Source organism: Haemaphysalis longicornis, unplaced genomic scaffold, assembly GCF_048455015.1.
Source record: "Haemaphysalis longicornis isolate Haplotype H1 unplaced genomic scaffold, Haemaphysalis longicornis Haplotype H1 scaffold_11, whole genome shotgun sequence".
Lineage (NCBI taxonomy): Eukaryota > Metazoa > Arthropoda > Arachnida > Ixodida > Ixodidae > Haemaphysalis > Haemaphysalis longicornis.
Genome location: NW_027526214.1, coordinates 104,416,548 through 104,442,688, shown reverse-complemented (window position 1 = coordinate 104,442,688; position 26,141 = coordinate 104,416,548). Strand labels below are relative to the sequence as shown.

Below are 26,141 nucleotides of genomic sequence, written 5' to 3'. Positions count from 1 at the left end.
CTCAGATCTAGCCTAATTCGAGATCTTACCATACGGTGGTCACTACACCTTACCATTCGTAGCACTTCCACATCCTGCACGACGCCAGGGTTATCGCATAATATGAAGTCTATTTCATTTTTGTGCTCCCCATTCTGGCTCCTCCAGGTCCACTTCCGACTCTCCCGTTTACAGAAGAAGGTATTCATTATGCGGAGGTTATTCGGTTTTGCAAACTCAACTAGCAGGTCCCCGCCCTGGTATTTCTACAGCCCAGACCATAGTTCCGAACTGCCTAGTCTCCAGCCTGATTCTTGCCTAGTTTAGCATTGAAGTCCCCCATAACTATGGTATACTGTGTTTTTACTTTAGCTTTTGCCGATTCCACATCTTCATAGAAGCGTTCCACTACTTCGTCGTGGCTGGATGTGGGCGCGTAGCCCTGCACCACCTTGACCTTGTACCTCTCATTGAGCCTAATTACAAAACTGCTGCCCTGTCGCTATTGCTATAGTATTCGTCTATGTTGCCAGCTATGCTTTTATTCACTAGAAATCCCACTCCCAGTTCTCTTCTGTCCTCTAGACCACGGTAACATAGAACGTGTTCATTTTTCAGCACCGTGAAGTGTTCGCCTGCCCTCCTAACTCGCTAAGCCCTATTACATCCCATTTAATGCCCTCTAATTCCTCGAACAACACCTGGAGACTTGCTTCGCTAGATAAGGTTCGCGCGTTAAACGTTGCCAGGTTCAGATTCTATTGGCGGCCTGTCCGCATCCAGGGATTCTTAGCACTCTCTGCTGCGTCACTGGTCTGAGCACCGCCGTGGTCAGTTGCTTCGCAGCCGCTGTGGACTGAGGGCCGAGGTTAATGGGCGTATTCATAGCAGGTTGTGGCCGTTACTAAACCAGGGTGGCCAATCCTGCTCCGGTGATGGAGTGCATTACCGGCAATGGTCTCCAGGGTCAGGCCGCACCCCAAGGCCCTTTGTGCAATTCCAATACGCGGCTTTCTTTTTTTTTAATCCGGTTGGAATTGCCCGGCACTGGGATATTCGAACCGCGGTCCTTCTGCACGCGAAGCGGGTGTTCTACCTCTACGCCATCGCTGCAACATGTATATATATATATATATATATATATATATAATTATATAGATATATTTATATATAAATATATATACAGAAAGATATGCGCGCAGTCTCCAACGCCAAAAAGAAGGCATGGGGGACTACTTTTTTACCGTTAATGAAGTTACATTTTTCTATTAATTAATTGATGTGAGAAAGAAAGAAAAACACGCGCCCAGAGTGGGCACCGAACCTACGCCTTTCGATTGATCTCGACTGCTTACCAATTACCACACTATATTATTCTATAAATATATATATATGTATATATATATATAGAGAGAGAGACAGAATAAGGTTTGCCAGTCAAGAAAACCTCCGAAGGTCCCCCTGAACCTCCGATAGAAACACATGAAGAAGTTTTTGAGTCAGAAAGTGGTGAAAACATGCCCGCCCGGTTAGATCCGAACCAACGACTTCAATAATACCGGTCTCGTGCGATGACCACTAGGCCACCAGAGGGGCTGTTTCCAGAGGGGCACTTGGGGGTGGTAGCCAGTGCAACACCGAATAATCTGGGTAAAGGGGACCTTCTTTTTAACCACCGGGCCGTAAATCAAGCGTATGCGACATGCTGGGAGTGGTCGACCAGCGTTGAACCGTCTTAAGCTACCTTTGGCACTAAGACTGCCATGACCAAGGCCGTCGCTATGCATGTAGCGAATCAGAAATGGGAAATGAGTTTCTCCATGAATTAAGACAGAATGAAATTTGGCAGTCAAGACAAACATCGGAAAGCAAAGTTGGAATACGGCAGGTCTTAGAAAAACCTGAAGAATTTTTTAAATCATAACGTGCAATATATATATATATATATATATATATATATATATATAGATATATATATATACATATAGTGTGAGCACAGTCCCTCAGTCTTATCGGATATCGCGTCCTGCAGTAGTCAATCTCACCACAACCTGCACCATCTGGGGGTGGGTAGCGAGCGCCACTCGGACTACTCGCGGTGAAGGGAACCTTCTTTTTAACCCCCGGGCCGTGACTCGAGTGTCTACGACATGTCGAGAGTGCTCGACCAGCGTTGAACCCTCTTAAGCTTCCTTTGGCACCAAGACTGCCAGAACAGAGGCCCTCGCTAAGCATGTAGCGAATCAGAAAATAGGAAATGAGAGGCTCCGTGAAATAAGACAGAAAATAAGGGTTGGCAGTCAAGAAAACCTCGGAAAGCAAAAGGGAGGTTGTGGTGGGTCATAGAAAGAGATGAAGAATTTTTTGAGTCGAAAAGAAAGTGGTGAAAAAATGCCCGCCGGGTGGGATCCGAACCCAAAAGAAGGTCGCCTTCACCCCGAGTAGTGCGAGTGGCGCTGGCTACCACCCCCAAGTGCAGGAAACAAAAATACCTTAACATAAATACCCGAGAAAGTGCTGGGGAATCAGCCCCGCCGGTAGCGTAGTGGTTATCGCTCCAGACTGGTATTCTGGAGGTCGTGGGTTCGGATCCCACCCGGCGGGCATTTTTTCACCACTTTCTTTTCGACTCAAAAAATTTTTCATCTCTTTCTATGACCCACCAACCCCTCCCCTTTGCTTTCCGAGGTTTTCTTGACTGCCAACCCTGATTTTCTGTTTATATATACATATACACACACACACACATATATATATATATATATATATATATATATATATATATATATATATATATATATATATATATATATATATATATATACATATATATATATCAAAGTTGCAGTCCTTATTGCCAGTGCTGTTTGGCGTTTTAACAGTGTTTTATAGTGCCGAATAAGGTATGATTGCTTTTTTTTTGCAGGAATAAATAATTGAAAATTCAAGTCGAGAAAGGGGGAATCGAACCCACAACCTCCGCATAACGCGCGCGGTGCTCTACCATTGAGCTAGTTCCGCGGCGACTCCCTTCTCGACTATACGGCGGGGTTTTGTATTTACGACTGCTCAGAGCCCGGTCAACTAGCGCCGCCCCTCGACCACCGCGGGAAGACGTAGAACGTCTTTTCCCAGCGGCCGCACGTAAGACATGGTCGGAAGTCGGGGATAGCCAAAGGCATTTCAGACTGCTGAAGCCAGAACCCTCGTAATGCATTTTGTAGAATGAAGACGTACGGGACGAGGGATTCCGTAAGGATACATATCAAAGTTGCAGTCCTTATTGCCAGTGCTGTTTGGCGTTTTAACAGTGTTTTATAGTGCCGAATGAGGTATGATTGCATTTTTTTGCACGAATAAATAATTGAAAATTCAAGTCGAGAAAAAATGCGCCGTTTTTTTCGGAAGCGGGAATCGAACCCACAACCTCCGCATAACGCGTGGGTGCTCTACCATTGAGCTAGTTCCGCGGCGACTCCCTTCTCGACTATACGGCGGGGTTTTGTATTTACGACTGCTCAGAGCCCGGACAACTAGCGCCGCCCCTCGACCACCGCGGGAAGACGTAGAACGTCTTTTCCCAGCGGCCGCACGTAAGACATGGCCAGAAGTCGGGGATAGCCAAAGGCATTTCAGACTGCTGAAGCCAGAACCATCGTAATGCATTTTGTAGAACAGAGACGTACGGGACGAGGGATTCCGTACGGACGCATATCAAAGTTGCAGTCCTTATTGCCAGTGCTGTTTGGCGTTTTAACAGTGTTTTATAGTGCCGAATGAGGTATGATTGCATTTTTTTTGCAGGAATAAATAATTTAAAATTCAAGTCGAGAAAAAATGCGCCGTTTTTTCCGGAAGCGGGAATCGAACCCACTAAATCCGCATAACGCGTGCGGTGCTCTACCATTGAGCTAGTTCCGCGGCGACTCCCTTCTCGACTATACGGCGGGGTTTTGTATTTACGACCGCTCAGAGCCCGGTCAACTAGCGCCGCCGCTGGACCACCGCGGGAAGACGTTGAACATCTTTTCCCAGCGGCCGCACGTAAGAGGTGGTCGGAAGGCGGGTATAGCCAAAGGCATTTCAGACTGCTGAAGCCAGAACCCTCGTATTGCATTTTGTAGAACAGAGACGTACGGGACGAGGGATTCCGTAAGGACACATATCAAAGTTGCAGTCCTTATTGCCAGTGCTGTTTGGCGTTTTAACAGTGTTTTATAGTGCCGAATGAGGTATGATTGCATTTTTTTTGCAGGAATAAATAATTGAAAATTCAAGTCGAGAAAAAATGCGCCGTTTTTTCCGGAAGCGGGAATGGAGCCCACAACCTCCGCAAAACGCGTGCGGTGCTCTACCATTGAGCTAGTTCCGCGGCGACTCCCTTCTCGACTATACGGCGGGGTTTTGTATTTACGACTGCTCAGAGCCCGGTCAACTAGCGCCGCCCCTCGACCACCGTGGGAAGACGTAGAACGTCTTTTCCCAGCGGCCGCACGTAAGACGTGGTCGGAAGTCGGGGATAGCCAAAGGCATTTCAGACTGCTGAAGCCAGAAACCTCGTAATGCATTTTGTATAACAGAGACGTACGGGACGAGGGATTCCGTAAGGACACATATCAAAGTTGCAGTCCTTATTGCCAGTGCTGTTTGGCGTTTTAACAGTGTTTTATAGTGCCGAAAGAGGTATGATTGCATTTTTTTTTTGCAGGAATAACTAACTGAAAATTAAAGTCGAGAAAAAATGCGCCGTTTTTTCCGGAAGAAGGAATGGAACCCATAACCTCCGCATAACGGGTGCGGTGCTCTACCATTGAGCTAGTTCGGCGGCGACTCCCTTCTCGACTATACGGCGGGGTTTTGTATTTACGACTGTTCAGAGCCCGGTCAACTAGCGCCGCCCCTCGACCACCGCGGGAAGACGTAGAACGTCTTTTCCCAGCGGCCGCACGTAAGACGTGGTCGGAAGTCGGGGATAGCCAAAGGCATTTCAAACTGCTGAAGCCAGAACCCTGTAATGCATTTTGTAGAACAGAGACGTACGGGACGAGGGATTCCGTAAGGACACATATAAAAGTTGCAGTCCTTATTGCCAGGGCTGTTTGGCGTTTTAACAGTGTTTTATAGTGCCGAATGAGGTATGATTGCATTTTTTTTGCTGGAATAGTCGAGCCGTATAGTAGAGAAGGGAGTCGCGGCGGAACTAGCTCAATGGTAGAGCACCGCACGCGTTATGCGGAGGTTGTGGGTTCGATTCCCGCTTCCCGAAAAAACGGCGCATTTTGTCTCAACTTGAATTTTCAATTATTTATTCCTGCAAAAAAAATGCAATCATACCTCATTCGGCACTATAAAACACTGTTAAAACGCCAAACAGCACTGGCAATAAGGACTGCAACTTTGATATGTGCCCTTACGGAATCCCTCGTCCCGTACGTCTCTGTTCTACAAAATGCATTACGCGGGTTCTGGCTTCAGCAGTCTGAAGTGCCTTTGGCTATACCCGACTTCCGACCACGTCTTACGTGCGGCCGCTGGGAAAAGACGTTCTACGTCTTCCCGCGGTGGTCGAGGGGCGGCGCTAGTTGACCGGGCTCTGATCAGTCGTAAATACAAAACCCCGCCGTATAGTCGAGAAGGGAGTCGCCGCGGAACTAGCTCAATGGTAGAGCACCGCACGCGTTATGCGGAGGTTGTGGGTTCGATTCCCGCTTCTGGAAAAAACGGCGCATTTTTTCTCTACTTGAATTTTCAATTATTTCTTCCTGCAAAAAAAAGTGCAATCATACCTCATTCGGCACTATAAAACACTGTTAAAACGCCAAACAGCACTGGCAATAAGGACTGCAACTTTGATATGTGTCCTTACTTAATCCCTCATCCCGTACGTCTCTGTTCTACAAAATGCATTACGAGGGTTCTGGCTTCAGCAGTCTGAAATGCCTTTGGCTATCCCGGACTTCCGACCACGTCTTACGTGCGGCCGCTGGGAAAAGACGTTCTACGTCTTCCCGCGGTGGTCGACGGGCGGCGCTAGTTGACCGGGCTCTGAGCAGTCGTAAATTCAAAACCCCGCCGTATAGTCGAGAAGGTAGTCGCCGCGGATTTAGCTCAATGGTAGAGCACCGCACGCGTTATGCCGAGGTTGTGGGTTCGATTCCCGCTTCCGGAAAAAACGGCGCATTTTTTCTCGACTTGAATTTTCAATTATTTATTCCTGCAAAAAAAAATGCAATCATACCTCATTCTTCCCATTAAAACACTGTTAAAACGCCAAACAGCACTGGCAATAAGGACTGCAACTTTGATATGTGTCCTTACGGAATCCCTCCTCCCGTACGTCTCTGTTGTACAATATATATGTATATATATATATACATCTGACGAAGGCCGGTCCCTCGGCCGAAACGTTATTAAACCTGTTCTCTTTTTTACCGTGGTCGAAACCATTTTTGTGTATACATATATATATATATATATATATATATATATATATATATATATATATATATATATATATATATATATATGTATATATATATATATATAAGGTTAGTAGAGACAGAGACAAACGAGAAAGACTTAGAAAATAAAAATAGGTGTACTGACGTTTCAGGGAGAGGACTCCCTTTCTTCAGAGTACTCTGTAGAAAGGGAGTCCTCTCCCTGAAACGTCAGTAAACCTATTTTTATTTTCTAAGTCTTTCTCGTTTGTCTCTGTCTCTACTAACCTTATTTTTTTCGCGCTCTGTGTGAGTTTTTATCTTTTCAGTCTATATATATATATATATATATTTATATATATATATACATATATACAAGCGGTAGTACCCGCCGGTGCCCGGGTGGGCCAATATATTAAGAACAGCAATGGGTCGAATACACGTTCGTTGATTTGTTTTTCGTCATAGTAGGATACTTCATTGGGAAGTTGTAGACACTCGGGAGCGCCTTCCCGCTGTCCGTACCTAGGCTCGAACTGCAGGCGCGTCGTTGTAATATGAAACGACTCGCACTCTGGTTTTGCTCCAACTCTCGCCAAACAAATTGCACCAAGATGGTGCGCTTGGGCTAGTGAGTCATTGAGTGAAAAAAGGTTTATTGAGCCGGCGAAGTGTGAGTGGTTCCCAATTTTAGAAAGTCATGTAAACAGCTGGAAAAAGGTCTGGAAAAAGTATTGTCTGGACATCCACATCGCAGTTTGTCACCTGGATCTCCCACAGCTCAAGGGTGGGAAAAGTGAATGGAAGGAGGAGCTTGGTTTGCTTGCGCTCTAATAGGATTTGAGGAAAAGGACCAGGTTGTAAACACCACTTGAATTCGACCGGAGAATGTGCTGGAAACAAACGATGGAGGCCTACTGGTAGAGGGGTATTCGTCCTCATGGGAAGTGCTACCTCAAAAGATATGAACGATGCTCATCGGTGTGTTTTTTCAAAAGTAACATGGGCTCCGTACGGGAGGAGCGAAGTTACAGGAAGTCCCAACAGATGCCGAGGGCTAACCTTTGCGCTTTTTACCGGCACATCTTCTCTTTTATATTTATGATATATGACACGGTTCCTACGCGAGATGCAAAGTTGCCGAAGGTGTCAACAGATGGCGACCGCTAAGCGAACGCGGGAAAACTCTACGGAAGTTTACGTCCGAATGGATGCAGATTAAAAAAATTTTCTGGCCTTCTAATCCGCATGTTAGGACGAAATCCTGAAATTAGTTTTTGCGCATTTAAATGGGAAGTATTTTCAAGAAAAACAAATGAGAGATATCAACGGGCTGTGTGGTTTTTTACTTATGTGTAAAAACACAGTGTTTTCCCAAAATCCTGCTTGCCTATATTGGGAGGGTGTCATTGAAAAATGTTAGAGAACAGTGTTTAGATACCTGAGCAAGTAGCCTACGTCAACAAAAATCAGTTCAATATCTCAAATGAAGCCTGGTAATAAAATAATTATCTCAAAAACTTTTTTACCGCTTTTCACTCTCCCAATGGTGAAATTTTTAAAATGTTCGGCAATGTTGACCTTGGAACACCTTAATCAGAATGTGTCCTTGGAATCTGTAGCCGTTTGAAAGAGCGTGTTAACTAGACGTCTACAGAGCCGGTTATGCCTTTTTGGTTTGTCAGCCGTGTCATTTGTAAAATGCAATTTGGCCCTTTTAGCGGCGTAGCAGAGCGATATCCTTACAAATGGTGCTGTGCATTCGTATGAGTAACATAGGCTAACAAAAATCAGTTGGATAACTGGATCGGTGAAAGATTTATTCTAGAATCTTTGGGAACATCATTTCATTTCCGGAATGCGGAATCACCACGCTAGTGTAGGTTAGGGGGAAATCAAAAACTACTTTTGAGATATTCTTATAGGCTACACATATCAGCAAAAATTGGTTCTATATGTGAAGGAGTGACCGAAGAAATCACGAATTCGCGAAACCACAATTTCGCTTTTTTTCGTGGTGAGTAGTGCAATTTACGAAAAACCCGCCTTAGTGCACACCTACTCAATGACGCCAATATACTCGCGAAATTTCAAGTCTCTCGATGTAGCAGTTTTGCCTGGGCGTTGATGAGTCAGTCAGTCAGTCAGTCAGTCAGTCAGTCAGTCAGTCAGTCGAGCACTTCTTTTTACAGGTATAGATGAAACGGCTCGTACGGGAGACGCGTAGTTGTGGAAGGTGTCAACAGATGGCGACTACTAAGCGAACGCGAGAAAACTCAACAGAATTTTACCTCCGAAGTGAGCCAAACAGTTCTTTAGGGCGTGCCTTACTGCCAGTTTAGGATCGCCGTGGCGGCTGCTAACAGGACAGGTACTGCGAAAAGTTGTGCAAAGTAGTTATAGTTATGCCTCATCACCACTTGCGTCTAAAAAAGCCACGAAGTTTGTTTTTGCGTTCATGTGACGAACTTTCCTAAGTGACAAACTGGCCTATGACGAATGATCCTATGTGACCAAATGGCTTATTACGAACCGGCCAGCGACGAAACGCCATGTAACGAACGGGCCTACACCCCGGGGTTTTAAGCCTAAAAAAAGTTGAAAAAATGAAAGCTTTTGTGTGCTTCCTTCGATGAGTCCGCACTGCGAATACAAAAAAAAACAGCATTAAGGCAAGAAAAGACCTAAACCCGGTACCGAGGCATGCTCTGCGGCGGCCCTGATCTTTCGGCACCCAAAGAAAGATCTTCTCTTGCTGCTGTTTTATTTTTCTGCTGTTTTATCAAAAGTGTGAAAAAAGAACAAGTGCCAGTTGAAACAGGCATGCCTATTGTTCTCATGAGCCGCTGCAACATAAATCACCTGGAATATAATGGAAGCGAAAAAGCCAAAGTGTAAGCCTTAAGCGCTACTAGTCTGACGGATAATTTGCTTCTAACTGAAGTCGTACACCTCTTATTTCTCATTTATACCATAGGGGTTTAATTTGTTTAACAGCAGAGAGGAGCTATTTGTGGATAAGAAATATTTCCGCAACAACCTTGCGCGTCAAAGCAGCGTCCGCGAATATGTGGACCGCGGATGAGTGGTGTCCCTGCAGCTAACATTCTTTACTTGTGTGAAAAAAAAGACCATCACAATACATCGAAATACTCAAAAGAATGGCACCAATGAGTAAATGAATTCTTCAAACAACATTTATTAGAAACGTAATTAAGTTATACAGGATAAAGGAAAAATCCTCAGTAAATAATTACAGAAAAAAACGTTCACGAAATTTGCAGGTTCATGGTTTTACGTTAAATTATCACGAAGAGGTCACAGATGCCGTGTTCATAGAAATAGATTTCCGAGAGCATGACCAAAAAGCTATCAATACAACGATATCGAGGAACCATCTTTAATAGACAATTAGCGGAGTAGTCGTTTCATAGAAATATTTGCGCATATGATCATGCGTGAAAAATAAAGTAATACGAATAAGTAAAATCTGTAATTGATATCAACGGCTCACAATGTTGTGTTGCTTCAGCCTATCACAGGCACACCTAAATCTCTTTTTGTACCGTAATCGGCCTCCACTGGAACATGCGGGTGCCTAAATATCTATGTACTGATATGTTCCTGGACAGATAAGTCTAGTAAAAATAACTTAAAATGAATGAGCTATTCTATTCCTTACGTGCCGCAAAGTTTGGATTCCGTTGCGGCGAGTGCCCTATGCCAGACTGCCTAGCAACACCAGCGCACCCAACTTTTACGGTGCTCATCTCTTGCAGTGCCGTGTTTTGTCGCGTGATATTATGTCGCCGTACTGTTTTGTCGCGTGCTGTTTTGCCGCTATGCTGTTCTGTCGCGTGCTGTTTTGTCACCGGGCTGTTTTGTCGCCGTGCTCTTGCGTCGCGTGCGCTTTTGTCGCTGTGCTCTCTAGTCACTGTGCTATTCTTCGCGTGCTGTTTGGTCGAGTGCCCTTTTGACACCAGGCTGTTATGTCGGTGCTGTTCTGTCGGTATACCCATGACACTAGCGCATGCCCCCAGATGGAATATTGGCCGTGGAACTGTACGGAAACTGGTTCATATCGGCCGACATAGCATTGTCCGTGGCCCACTCTTGGTGAATATCTTTTTTTACAATAACTCCTCCGCTGAAGAGCAACCGTACTGACTTGCCAGGGGCACAATAAAACGACGTGGTCGTAAGAAGGCTTCAGGCGTTGCCCATTAAATGTCTACTTCCCACCTTGACGTTGATCGGATGCAGCCTGTACTGGTTCAGCGATGTAGTTAACTGGCGAGGTACGGTCCAGGACCAGGTGTGGGCCGTGGATTGCAGATAGCGTGGATGGCATCCGCAGCCGCACCAGAGAACCGGGGGAGAAAGCCTCATCTGGCAGGTCTCTTTCATGGCGATGCTTTTGCGTCAATTGATTGACGCACGTACTGATGACTGGGCAAGTTGGCGGAATTCTTCTGCTTATGAAGACACTTGAGACACAGTCGAATACTCAGCGGCGTCAGCTCTGTACGGGAGAATGGTGTCAAGGGGGCAAGTCGGTTTGCGGCCGTACAGAAGAAAAAACGGCAAGAAGCCGGTAGTAGAATGCGTCGCGGTATTGTATGCGTACGTGACAAATGGGAGGACTGAGCCCCAGTTAGTATGGTCTGAAGAAACGTACATGGCGAGCATATCACCGAGAGTGCAATTAAATCTCTCGGTGTGACCGTTTGTGTGCGGGTGATATGCCATGCAGGTTCGATGAGCAATGCTGCATTCAGTAAGGACAGCTTCAACAACTTCAGACAAAGAAACGCGGTCTCGGTGGCTGAATAATATAGGAACACACTGGTGAAGGATGAAGTGCTGTAGGATAAACGAAGCCACGTCCAATGCTGTAGCAGCCGGTACTGTGGCAGTGTCGACGTGCTGTGTGAGATGGTCTGTGGCGAGAATGACCCAATGGTTCCCGGCAGCGGTACAAGGCAGCGGGCCGTACACGTCAATGCCCACAAGATCCAAAGGGTGCTCTGGGCAACGTAAGAGATGTAATGGGCCGGCATGATGGTGAGGTGGCTACTTGCGGCGCTGATAGTCGGTACACGAGAGGAGAAACGTGCTGACTAAGCCGTACATTCCACTCCAGTAGTACCGTAGCTGCAGGTTGCGGTACGTTTTCAGCACACCGGCCAGAGCGCATTGTGCGTCATTATGGAAGAAAGCGCAAAAAATGGAATGCAGGTGGCGAGGTATAACAAGTACCCACTTGCGGCCGTTTGCGCTCCCAGCAAGCACCCACTTGCGGGTATTTGCGCTCCTCGTTGGCCATATCTTCGAACGAGGGGGAGTTAGGGTTGCCGCCAGAGACATCGAGCGAAGCACTATCAAAGCGTAGACGAGACCCCGATAAAGGCGTCCACATACTGATGATTGGGGCCGAAGCTGTAGAAGATGGTAATATGAAATTTGTTTAGGTGAAGAGCCCCGCGTCCGAGCTGGCCGGAAGGGTCTTTCAACGACATCATCCAGGAAAGGGCCAGACGGTCCACAACGACATCGAAAAGATGGTCGTAATACTAGGCGCAGAATTTGCTGATAGCCCTTATTATGGCCAAACACTATTTTTCGGTTACCGGGTAATCAAACTGCTCTCGTAAGAGTGCACTAGCGTACATAGCAACGTATTCATGGAATCCCTGTTTACGCTGTGCGAGCACAGCACCCAGTCCGATACCGCTGTCGTCATTGGTAAGGTCGGAAGGTACTTAGGGCTCCAAGTGTGGAAGTACAGGTGGCGTTGGAAGTAGTTGGCGCAGCCGGATAAATCTTTTGTCGCAGGTTGGCGACCAGTAAGTGATGTCATTGCCACTCCTGACAAGGCGCGTGCAATGGGAAATAATAGAGGCAAAGCCACGAATGATATGGTGGAAGCAGGAGCACATACCAATGAAACTGCGCAATACGTTCATAGTTCGTGGGGTCGGAAACTCTGCTACGGCTTGAAGTTAAGCAGGATCAGGTAGAAGGCCTTCCCTGAAAATCACATGGCTGCAAATGGTAAGCTTTCGGGCAGCGAAATGGCATTTGTTTATATTAGGTTGAAGCCCAGCTGAAGTGAGTCTTTTTAGGACTTGTTCCAGACGTTGTAAGTGCGCGTCAGCGTCGGGAGAAAACATGACAACAATAACATAAACAACTTTTCCACTTGAACCAACGTAAACCGCTGTCCTTAATGCACTGAAATTAAGCTGGAACGGTGCAGAGGCCCAACGGCATAACGTTAAATTAGTTCAAACCATAAGGTGTAAAAAACCCGATTTGGGGTGATCGGGGTGCGACAGGAAAATGTGCTGGTAGCCAGATCGCAGATCTTAGGAAGTGAAAAACTCGGCACCTTGCAAACCGTCGAGAGTGTCGTCTATACAGGGTAAGGGATATACGTCTTTGCGAGTAATTTTGTGTAGGTGTCGGTAGTCGACGCAAGTTGGAATGTAGCCATCTTCCTTTTTCACCAGGACACCTGGAGATGCCCAAGTGCTGCTGGATGGCTGAATAACATGTCAATGCAGCTTATAGCTGACTTGTGCTTTACTGACATTGCGATCGGTATGTGACACGATGTATGGTGGCTGATGTAAAGGGGCAAGGGTTGAGGTGTCAATGCGGTGAAGAAGATACGAAGAATGGCCAAAAGAATTTTTTTCATGGTCGCAGAAGCCAAGAAACTGGTTCAAAAGCGTGATGAGGTGCTAGCGCTGCTGAGCGGAGAGACTAGGGTTGATGGGCGAAACAAAAACATTTGATGTCGATGCAGAGTCTGAAGGAGTGAGACCGCTGACATCAGGCCGATGATAATAACCAGACACGTACACGATGAAGGTGGGGTCCATAACTCCGGCACATCCAAGGCACTACCCGGCTCTCTATGCCAGCTGCTATGCTGAAGTATTGCAGACGGCAAAGCTGGAAAAGCCATTCCTTGGGTAAAGAACACTACATAAAAGTGTGAGGTCCTTGCTTCTTAAGAAGAGATCGGAAGGCATGAAGAGGATCCTTGAGTCGGAGACAGATGCACGTTACACGGGCACCAGACGGCAAACAAAATGGTAATATCTTTATATGTGGTGGCGACAATCTTAGAAGGAAATGAGACAGCGTATCATCCAATGGCGCTGCACAAAGGGAAACAGTTCGGCTTGTGCATGGGCACAATAGGTAACGCCCTCGGCAAGCGACAAAAACTCACAGCCTACTATGATATCATCTGAACATCACAACACCAAAAATTCGACAGAGTTAAAAACGTCTTCAAATACCACTCTGGCCGTACACTCAGCCAAATGAGCCACGTGTTGAGAACTGGTAGTGCGACGACAAAGCCAGGTACCGGAGTACTTTCCTTTAGAATTTTTCGGCAGAGCTTCACATGCATGACGGACATGGCAGCTCCAATATCTACAAGAATGTACGGGACGACTCCTTCAATATAAACTTCTAACGAATACGTAGGAGAAATGGGAGGACTTCAATAATTCGACGATGCCGCAGTTCTCGACTTCGGAACTGCGTAAATCACTTTTCATTGGGTGGTGCGCTGTGACGACGGTGCATCGGCTACAAGGAGCGGCGACATGGTGAAGGCGACCTCTGCCGAATAACGCTGTGTTCGCCAAAGGAAAACAACTACGCGGCTGCCTAAGGGCGTGTGTTCTTAGGATTGGCGCATCACACAGGCCTTGCTCTCATAGGTGGGACCACGGTACACGCAATTGACAGGGGGAACATGACGACGACAGAACCGAGCAAGGTGACCCGGGACGCGGCAAGCAAAATGTATTGGGTGATTATCCGCAGTGCGCCTCGTAATAGGGTTCGCGGACGATGTAACTCGAATAGGAGCACGTGCTTGTGGCTGGGCAGAGTGCACCGAAGGGTGGCCCGTGTAACTAGGTATTGCTATGACTCTGTAATAATTAATACGGGTGGGCAAAGGGTATGGCATGGCTATTTCCGGGCAGCGTGGTGACGGTGTTGGTGACAGAGGCAGACGCCATTGTGGACCAGACTGTTCGGGGCCGTTGCACCTCCTCCTGAACGCTTGATCGGATGAGCTGCCGCAGCGATCTGATTTTTAGACGCACTCAACCAAGTTCCAGTGGGGCTTGAAGATCCGCCGGTGCCAAGGGCGTACTGTCGGCATCGTTCCTGCAGGGTTCGCTCGATGGCTGCCGCTCCTTGAAGAAATCAGTCAGAGTACATGGAGGATTTCGTATGAGGCCAGGCAAAAGGTGTTCTTTTACACGGCGCAGTAGGTGTCCTGGCTTCATTGGCTCGGACATATCGGCGCCGGCTCTCCGAAAGAGTCGAGCCAGGTCCTCCGCGAAAATCGCGACCATTTTGTCGGGCCTTTGAATTCGGGATTACAGAAGGTGCTGCGCACAGTTTTGACGGTCTGTGCTGGCAAACGTCTCCTAACGCTGCTGGCAAACATAACTCAAGACCACAATATAGCGTCTCGGTTGTCGTACCAGGTCCTTGTACTGTCGTGCAGCATGTAGTACACATTACTAAATTTTTCTTGAGGGCCGCAATGGTTAAATGACGCATCGCCGTACAACTTCTCCAGCCAGACCAGACGTCTTCGAACACGTCACTACGGAAGATTGCAGTGGCGCATGGCTTACAAAATGTTACCTCAGAGGTCACTGTTTGCGCCACTCCTAAAGGTTGAAGCACTTGGCGTGTTTGTGCGTCACAGGAAAAGGGGCCGTACTCAGAAGACAGGCCGAGGTGGCAGCAGCAACTCCAATGAACAGGGATGCCAACAAAGCGTTGCCGTACCAGGGTTCCAGGACAGGTCCTGGATAGTAGTCAGTCGTACATAGCACCTATACCAGTGTAGCTTACCCCAAATACTAGTTTTGGGCACTGGACTTGTGCTTTAATGAGGAACTAGCACACGAAGAGCTGCGGTGAAGTGGTCTAGTGTAAAGGCACTCGAACCGCTAGTTCCCATCAGCAGCGCGCGCTATCCGATGGCGATGGTTTTCATTCTTCTATCTCGCCGTCATCGCTGTGTTTGCTAATCAGGATGGTTACCTCAGTTTTAAAACACGTGAAAATATTCACCAGAACTTTCTTACTTATGGTCGTGAAATTGCACGTGTAGATAAGCCGCGCGGACAAAGTAATTGCACCTTCCAACTCCAAACAGCAAGTGTTTCGCAGGAGTGAATAGTACACATGTCCGTCTTTCGAGCGCTTTGGCGCGGGCGTCACGTAGCTATGCACCTGTAATAAGTAAATAACCCAAGCACCGCCATCGAACCCGGCAATGTCCAAAGAAAAGGCTGCTATTTAATAAATAAGTGCAAAATGCCAATAGAGAATTTTGGTGGTGCAGGCTACCCAGTGGCGGCTGGCGTACATCTCTTTTCGCGGTGTCTATTTGCATTCACGCTGATCGAAAACCAACAAAAATCTCCCACACTTTTTTTCAGTTTTGGTCGCCGTAAACTTTCTGGAAAGTTCTGCTTCTAATATGAGCGAGAAAAACGGAGTAGTGGGCTGAAGAAGAGTGGGGAATGGAAGGGGGGAGGGGACTGGCCAACTGCTGGTGCAGCTTGGGGGGGTTCGTGCACCCTTCGCCACCCCCAGCTGCCGCCCATGCTGCTATTTCTTAACGAACTTGATGTACAGGCACTCATAGATGCGGGAGTTGGGTAGTCAGTGATGAGCAGATTGTTCACGTTAAAATAAAATGATATGACAGTTTACGATAACTTAGAACAGTTTGCCCATACGCCCAGCAGGAAGTCATGTCGTCACGCCAAGTACATTTTGAACGCCACGCCTAACCATAAACTGCACTACATATCCAGCTGCAATTCTTATACTCCGTTGTTCCTCCGGTGACGTGATTTTTAGACGAGATTTTTCACGAACCGGGCCCCGCATAATGTCTTCCAGGCCAAGCCTAAACGTATCTCTACCGATTTGTGAATGACGACAAGCCTAAGCACTGAACATCATGCTGCTGCAAGCACCGCCTTTGTATACGCCATCCTGTCAAACCGCTGAAACTCGATGGTAAACATAAACTGTGTCGATAGTTGCTTTTGTGCTGATTGACCAAAGTGTGTTTCTGGGCAGTGGTCACTGTCTCGATACAGGCATCTTGCCTTTTACGCGAAGAAAATATGCTTCACTAACACATTTACGCAGGAGTATCAGTACGTATACAAAGGCGCATTCTTTGTTTTGCTAGAAGACATTCAGAAAGGAAGCGGCAGGATACCTATGGAAAAGTAAACGCGGCCATAAAGATCCCTTGAAGCCTCCGTATGTTTTTACTGGTTTGCGAAACAGGTGCTGTGGTAGCCAAATGCGGAAAACCACTATTAGACTAGCTACACTGTAAAAGCGAGGGTTCTTACTTAACTCAAAATTCCCGTAGACACCTTGTGTGAAATAGCCCACTGTAACCTAAGATCATCGCCCACAATTACCACACGTGCAGGAAGCCATAATGTTTCTTGAGGTAATTTTACTACCGTAGAAATAACTGCGCTGCATCTCGTACTGGTGAAGATAAAATACAACACATGAAGATTCTAGGTTCCGTACTGCGGTTGAAAAAAATCATAATAAAGACATGCTCCGGGTCTCACCAACCAACGACACTCAAGGACATCTTTGTCGTCGATGGACCTTAAAACTGGTTTTGGCAAATAGCCAATGAATGCGAGAGACTGTAACAAGACTGCCTTTACCGCAACAGAGGGATTGAACGAGTTCATGGTGCTGCGCGTTTGGGATGTGCGCGGTGCCAGCAAAGTTTCAGCTATTTATGCACACTGCCCTAGCCTGCCTAATCTAGGAAACTTTTATATTCTACCTCGATAACGTTGTCGTCTTCGCAAGAAAATTCGACGAACTTATTCAGTTGACATCCGGTAAGGAAGGCATCCAAACATCTCTACTAACGCTGAAAGGCGAGAAACGCCGTTTCATATATAAATAACTGAAGTTTTTTGCCCACGTCGGTGCATCCGACAGGCTAATCTTTGACAAGGCAGAAACATCAGCTTCCGCAATTTCACGGCTAGGAAAGATAAAAAAATATTACCCCCTCCTCCCCTCATGGGAACCCTGGTGTGATGCGACACTGCATGGGGCGCTTCAGTTTGGGTTTTCCATTGGGTTGATTACTCAAATCACACGAAACGTGTTGTAAATATTAATTGCATTTCAATCACAGCAGGGTTCTCATGAGGGGAGGTGGGCCGGAGCGCGGGGCGCCGCTTATATTAACAGCGCCCGAAAGAGAAGAGCGCGGTGAGAGAGAGTGCAGCTCCGCCCACCGGGGCCTAGCAACGGAGTGGGAGCGCGCTGCGCCGCGCGCCCGCAGCTGTTTAGGCGAGTGTGTTCGCTATCGGAGAGAGGAGAGGAGGAGAGCGGAGGAGAGACGCAGCTGTGCGGACAGACGCCGCCGACGACGGACGACGCAGGAGTGACAGAGCCCAGAGCAAGGGGTGCTCGTAGTGTCGCATTTAAAAACGAAAGTGAAGATCCCTCGGACCATGGGTCTGCATCAGAGACTTCGTCGAAAACCTTAGATGCATACAAAAGAACCTCACCCGCCTAATAAAAAGACAGAAAACCTTTCTTCAGGAAAAAGATCTATATAAAGCGTTTTGGCAGCTTCCCAAATGTTAACAAGTCTAGACAGTACTCGCTCATTTCGAAGAATACACAGAAATACAAATGCCCACAGACGCAAATAACGTGTGTAGTCGGGGTCAACAAGCAATTCTACTCTGCAAACATGATTGTTTCTGCCACAGGTCGTGTCCGTGCAAAACACGAACGCAAACTGTTCACTCTTCGAGAAAGAGTGCCTGGGTGAGGTAAATTAGGAGATTTTGGCGCCCATTCACCTATGCCAGACCATACAAGGTGGTGACTGAACATTACTGGCTGTCTTGGATCGCCAATTTACAACCCCTCCCGCCATCTTATGCGATGAAGCTGCCCTCTGAGAAAATTCCGTATTACTATCGTGTACAAATCTTCTACGAAACATTTGGCAAGCGAATTCCTACCTCGGGCTCCGGTCGACGCACCACCACAGAATTGCAACGGCAACGGCGTGTTTTCTGTAATCCTGGTTGAGAGCTAAATAGTTACCACAAACGCCGGAACACACAGTTACGCGTCATGTTCAAAAGCCGAGACGGACGCGATGTCGCTCTGCAAATGGAATTCCCAGGCAACTTTGCAGTTTACCCCCACAACTCCATCTTGGTAAAAAAAAGTTCCGTATCGAAGCCGGAAAGAATTTCCGCCTAGTAATTTCAGCAGGTGCTTTTGACGAAATTAGGGAAGTGTGCCATGTTGAGCTGTCTTCAGAAAATCTCAGAATAACACGCTCACTTGAAAGAATTAAGAGGAAGTACCCCTAGCCCGGCTTGACATGTCCAAAGTCTCCCACTGCGTCCTGAGCGCTGTTGCACCCGGTGCCTCAAAACGCTGGACTTCTGAAGACAATCGAAGGTTAAATACAAGCCCCTCCAAAAGATCGGAAGGGATCTTTTGGGCCGGTAGCATACGTAAACAGCCGACAAAAACTTAATTGTCACCGCGACCATCTACATAAATATCTATGAATATAGCGGCACTTTTCCGAAAGGGACTTCATTCAAATATTTTGTTTGATAGATGTAGCTCATTAGGAACTCATCACGGACCGCGTTCTGGGCTTCGCTGTGTTTCGGAAAAAAGTTTCAGGCTACAGAAAGAAGCATCACTGTACGACAGCGTACTTGCTTTAAACGAATGAACCAAAGAAACCCCTGAACAAGCTTATCGCCAATATGCTGTCTGTGTATTCGACGTAGTATATAAGACATAAAATTAGGTTCTTTCTGAAGACGCCTCTCCATAAACCCAATCAAGGAAATGACGAATGTGATGCAGTTAGAGCTTGTCTACGCCAGGCAGCTGCACGTATAGGAAAACGACAACTAATACGAGGTGAATGATACCGAAAGTACGCACACAAAGCCCGAGAGCGGGCAGATATTACTCTTGATGGCCTGTTCGTTCCTGTGAACAAGAAGCACAAGTTTTTAGTTGTGTTTGACCACAAACTTACATTCATTCCTCACACCAAGGAAATTAGGCATAAATTAGTGAAAACAATGAATATCCTTCGGGTGTCTCCCGCAATCCTATGATGCCGACAACTCCTGCTGCGCTTGTATACCGCGTTGGTTGGGTCCTGTTTGGATGATGGCAGTGTGGTGTATTGATGGGAGACTAAAACCGCATTGCGAATGCTTGACACAGTGCTACACTTGGAGCTTCGTCTTGCGCGGGGTGCTATCCGCACTAGCCCAGTCCAAATTATGTTAAGTGTAAATAATGCATTGAGAACCAACGGAAGTACATAGGCTTGCATTATGCTTTTAAAAAAATTTCGCTGAAGAGCCATCCTTTTCATCCTGTCTTTTTAAATGCATCCACATCTCTGCTTTTTGTAAATCGTCCCTCCGTTTCTCTGCCCTTTTCACTTGGAGTGAGAGAGCGAGCTTCAGATCTCAGTATTTTGTTTTTAGACGTGTACAGATAAACTTTTTAGGTCATTTTACTGCCTTGGCAAATTAGCTCTGTGTCTTCTAACTTTTCTTTTATAAAACTTCAAAAAATCGTGCTCCACGAAATGCAATACTGCAGCACTTTATGTCTCCGCATTTCAAATGCCCTAATGCACAATTTGCAGTGACGCTTTGAAAACCTTCACTGTGGAGCCTTTTGCAGCTCATGATTTGAATTTTTATGCCACCAGAAGAATGAGCTTACACACAACCATTTTTTTCAGCAGACGCATATAAAATTGTGCTTATTGTACAACACATTCTTGAAACTAAAATTCCGAATTCTATTACCTGTACACAATTATTGAGTGTTGCTTGCGCATTGTCATCCCACAAGCTTAGAAGAAACCACCTAGTAATCTCGTCTTCAACACTATTGTCTGTCTGCACAAAAGCATGAACTGATCCTGTGCTGCCTCTTTGAAACATTGGTATCGCTGGGAACGAGTTGACAGACGAGAGGGCTACCACTGGTACTGCGTTCAGGAGAACTGTAGACATAACCATGCACCCTATACAGACGTCAGGCCACACATAACTTAACCCTTGCGTACAACATGGCAAAAACACTGCAGTGAGCACGCAGTCAGCACGCTACACGCAATAAAAACTACACATCAGACGATGCACAACAGATTCACACTATAGACCTGCAGAAGCTGCCTTAGTAAGGTTATGGAGAGGCCACAAACATGTAACACATTGCCACCTGCTAACTGGATCCTCAAGATCCATGTGCCGCGGGTGTAGAGATGGCCTACCTGTAATATACATACTTATTCAATGCAAGACACTTGAAACAACACGACATAAACACTTCTCACAACTATACACACGACATTTTCGACATAAATCGTTGTACTTTTTTAGGAGACGAGCCGTTGTTTTGTGTAAAACGTGTTTTTGAGTTCCTCCCCGATGTCAAATGTTTCCACCTAATTTTTGTAATGAATTTTGATAACCTGGCCTTTTACACCAGATTCATTGCCATGTTTTGTACTTCAGGTCTGTGTTTACAAAAACGCTTTTCTTTAATCTCACTCTCATGAAATGGTTTTCTTTTGGCGCTTTTTGCCCTCAGTTCGCCTGGTGCATTAAAATGCCGACATTTTCATCAAATAAAAATTTCAGTGGGCGACGACAAGGTAACCAATTTAACCGACAAGGTAACAGAGGGCGACGACAAGGTAACCGACAAGGTGACCGACGACAAGGTAACCGAAATATAAAAATGCCCCATGTGACCTACACAGGAAGAGAAAGCGAAGGCTTCAGTCTAAATGCACTTTAAAAATTGCGCATCTTCTGCGTTTAATAAAACAAACATCACTAATACAAAAGAATTTGTTCCGCGAAACACGTTTTTCCTCTAAAGCGTGTCTACTAAATCAAGGTTGGGCGATTAAACTGGCTAACAACAGTAGATAAAGACAACATGTGACTAAGCAGCAAGCTGGGCCCGGCGGGACAATCAGCTGCTTTTTGTGTACTGGACGAACACAGAGACTGGACAAAAGCGCAGCACAAATATTCGCCTGTGGTTCTAAAATACCAACATGGGTCTACGAAACGAGCAATCGGAACGGGAGCATAGGTTCAGAAAATTTAATACGTATAAACAGTTGTCAATTATTGCAAAATATGGCTCTTTTATAGACAGACAACACATTATTCTGCCGCGCACAAACAAAACATACGGGGATTTTAGCAACTTCACACCGTATAGGTGATATTCAGGAACAACGAGCAAACTTTACTCAGTGTAAATTTCCCGACAAAGTTGTCGCCAGAGAAACTGGGTACTACCCACGAGACTTCGGTATACCATCATGCCACTGATTTAGTTGTGATTCAATAATTATAGCAACCAGATATTAAAAACACCGCGGCTCACACGTGCTCTAACTTCTTACACCCGTAATCATTTCAGCAGTTCTCCGTCAGAAACGTACCCAGCCCTATATTCAAAAGTGATCAGACTCGTTAAGTCCTAATATAAGATAGCACCCCTAACGTTTTAGCAGTAACCGAGCCTTGGCTTCACCAACGTATATCCGCCAGTTAGCGTCGCCCCACCAATAACTCCTGCAATATATTTCAACCTGGCCTTGGCAATGAGGAGTTGACTGTGATTGGGCGACTTTTTTTCTTTCATTTAAAAGCCCTGTCCTTGAAATAACCGGTTTATAGTTGTCCACAAAAAAATTGGTGTACTTTCATTTCCGACTCAATTTCAACTAAAGCTTGTGAGACTGTTGGTGTATACTGCATCTGGCCGTATACAGTACCCCCTCACGCGACTTCTAAGAACACAGCCTCCCGACGCAATTATTATATAGTACTCTTATCAATTTAGGTACTACAACATAGCTGTTCACAAAGATATGAATATTAACTAATTTTGTTCTTTTAGATCCGGTTCTCCTTGTATTTTTCCTGTACCGATCAGTAAATGAAGACGGAGCTCTCCTCAAGTACAAAATTCTTACTTTGGTGTACAAATTCGTTTACTCTTGTTCAATTTTAATGGAGAATAAAAATGGGCCGTTTAACAAAACACATAATTGAATTGAACAAAGAAGAAACCGTACTACAAAGTTACAAAACGCATTTAAAGCTTTTAAAATAGCAAATAATATAAGGATCTCTCAGACACTTTCGAGTACTATGAGCAGCTAAGTGAAGGTAATTCCGCACTACTTGTTGCCTATGTTATGCAGGACCTTCCCGAACGTCGGGCACGTAACTTCACCTAACAATGATACCAAGTTTATCAGTATACATGAAACAAACAACCTCACTGTGTCGAGGAGAATAGCGCTTCAGTTACTAATCTGTATTTTCCTGTTGTGTTCTCGTGTGAGGACAGTTTTGTCGCAGCGGAAGTTTCCAAGTATGATTATAATATTATCGAACCATATGACGCCGGCTGTAAAGACATTGCAAGTAGAAAACTTAAACTATCAAAATCTCCAGGCATCGAAAAACTAATTTATAATACGCTCAGAAATATATCATCATACCCAAGCCAGATCATTTACCGCATTTTCAGGAAATCTTTATCGACCGAAAAGCTGCCTTCTCTTTGAAATATAGGGGAAGTAGTCCTATTATTTAAAAGTACATATAAAATTGTACTATCAAACTTCAACTCTGTATATCACAAGCGTCATGTGCAATATGTTAGACCCTATCATTTCGTGACAATTTTATTGTAATTTATAAAATTATTGTTTTCCTTTTGAAAATGATCTTGGATACAACAGAAGCTTTGCTTGCGACACCCAGTTGTTTGAATTCAGCCTAAAACTCCACATCACCATCAATAATGTCGTCAAAAGTGACCGATGATTCTTGATTTCCCTATATTTCTCAACTAGGTGCCTTTTTGTACTGCAAATTTATAATAAAACATTCGTTTAGATTTGGGTATGTTAACCAGAATTCGTAGCTTTTTCACTTTTCGAAAGCAATTCTCTGTGCTTTTTAACTGTTTCTCTCCCATTTATTAGCTGTCATCTAGTGTCACGCCGTGTACCTACCGGCGGAACTGGTTATTCTAATCTATAATCATATTCGTCCGTCATAATCACCCTACTTATTTTCTTTTCTCTAAGCGGCTAATCGCCAGTGATTGCTTTTTATACTGTGCTTAGGATAACGTCGCTTTAGAAACGATCCTAATCTCATTAACCACCCACTTGGGCAATACAAAATCACCCTTATTATATTTATAGCACGTATTTTTTTCAGGGTAATAAAGATATTACAGGAAGAGGTCGCTACAGACAGTGGCCTCCCCAAATATCATCATCACTGTATCTTCCATCCAACATTTACCAGACATTCACGTCTTGCGGTCCCCGCCAAGGTTTCTCCAACAAAATGGTGTCCTGATGAGCACCAAATGATGGCATAGTTGAAGATGTGACTGTGGACCGCCCCTCAACGATGACCGGAATGGCCGTGACAATAGGACTAAGCTGGACCACTGGTGGCTAAGAAGAGCCAGGAAAGAAATGAGGACGCGCCAAAAGGTTACCTGAACGGGCGCCCTGAACGACGTTGGGGATTCTTCCATCCTTCCAAACTCACGAGAAGAAAGGAAGATATTGACGACGAAGTGACGAGAAAATAGTTCCCAGTTGCTACCCATTAACCCGGGTACAGTGTAGCCAACAGCAAAACGCTTTAGTCAAAGGTGACATAAGCGGTCTATATGATAACAATAGGGGATTTTCGTATTAACTGCACAACAGGTTAACGGCTTCGGTTTTCGAGACTCACACATTTTATAGAAGAGGAGCGCGGGCATGGAGGCTCTGTACGAACTACGAAGCCTGATACAAAATGAAAAAATGCATTGATTGACGATATCGACAGAGATGAATGCCGAGGATCCATCAACTGCTGAGTTGATTTACCTGTAAAAAAGTGATTAACCTGGGTACAGTGTAGCCAACAGCAAAACACTTTAGTCAAAGGTTACATAAGCGGTCTATATGATAACAATAGGAGATTTTCGTGTTAACTGCACTACAGGGCAACGTCTTCGGTTCTCGAGGACTCACAGATTTTATAGAAGAGGAGCGCGGGCATGAAGGCTCTGTAAGAACGACGAAGCCTGATACAAAATGACAAAAATTTATTGATTGACGACATCGACAGAGATAATTGCCGAGATCCATCAACTGCTGAGTTGCTTTACCTGTAAAAAAGTGATCGGAAAACACGTGATTCTAAGTAAGCTGGATAGAGAGATTGAAGAACCTGTCGACTGGGATGATTCAATGAAAGAAGATAAAGGCTCATATGGATTCGAAGATTCTATCCTGGTAATCAAATATACAATGAACAGATTGTTGGCAGAGTTGATAGACTATTTCATAAATGACATTGTAACAATTTTCCTGAAATAAAGAGGAAGGTAATTCCAATTCCAATAACTCCGCGGTGCAGCGCAATGACTATTTCCACCGGAAGAGTCATTTGGTGACACCTTTTCATGATCGTTAAAAGACACAGGTCATTTACGAGGTCCTTGCATTAAACAAGAACTCAATGTAATGAGAGAAAAGAGTACACAACTGCTACTTTTCTGTGTTTCGATGACGAACTGGAAGCAGTTTTTTCCAAAGAACAACCACCTGAAGGCATACAAACACCACCAATGGCGAACGATGCATCCCTTCAAACAAACGACAGATGGGCCGAACCTCACACTCATGCACGCAGCCTTCCGACCATCATCATCATCACCATCATCATCATCATCACCACCACCAGCATATCTACGCCCACTGCAGGGCAAAGGCCTCTCCCATTATTCTCCAATTACCTCGGTCCTGTGCCAACTGTGACCAATTTATCCCCGCAAACTTCTTGATTTCATCTGCCCATCTAACTTTCTGCCGCCCCCTGCAACGCTTGCCTTCTCTAGGGATCCACTCTGTTACCCTTAATGACCAGCGGTTATCTTGCCTTCGCATTACATGCCCTGCCCACGCCCATTTCTTCTTCTTAATTTCTACTAATATATCTTTACACCAGTTTGCTCCCTGACCCACTCCGCTCTCTTCTTATCCCTTAATGTTACACCTATCATTTTCCGCTCCATTGCCCTCTGAGTCGTTCTCAATTTAAGTTGAACCCTCTTAGTGAGCCTCCAAGTTTCTGTCCCGTAGGTGAGTACCGGTAAGATGCAGCTGTCATACACTTTCTTCTTCAGAATACCATTGTCGCTGACGAAGCCTTCAGATACATGTTGTCAAAGTGGATCGTCGGGTTTGAAGTGATTGTGTTCGTGAGTGCAAAAGGAGATAATTTAAAGACCCCGATATCAAAACGAAGACGGAAAAAACGGTGAATCCAGGCAGCCCTACGATCAGCAGGTTTCAAGAACCCTAAACAAGTCTCCACCACAGCTCATGACGATGTGCCGCCTGTTCGGAAAGATGAGGAAAATTTTAAAGCCGCTCGAAGGACTGTTGCTACACGCGTAAAAAGATCCCACTGCCTCTCGAATTCTTCCAAGACACGGCAAGCCCTCCGACACCCACACCACGTT

The 26,141-nt window shown here is 45.6% G+C and overlaps 1 non-coding gene across 1 annotated transcript; it reads left to right on the top strand.

Annotated features, from left to right (window-relative positions):
* The first annotated feature begins 2,510 nt into the window (after positions 1–2,510).
* On the top strand, positions 2,511–2,583 carry Trnat-ggu (transfer RNA threonine (anticodon GGU)). The gene has a single exon. It is a non-coding gene; the product is annotated as a tRNA-Thr (tRNA).
* The last annotated feature ends 23,558 nt before the right edge of the window (positions 2,584–26,141 follow it).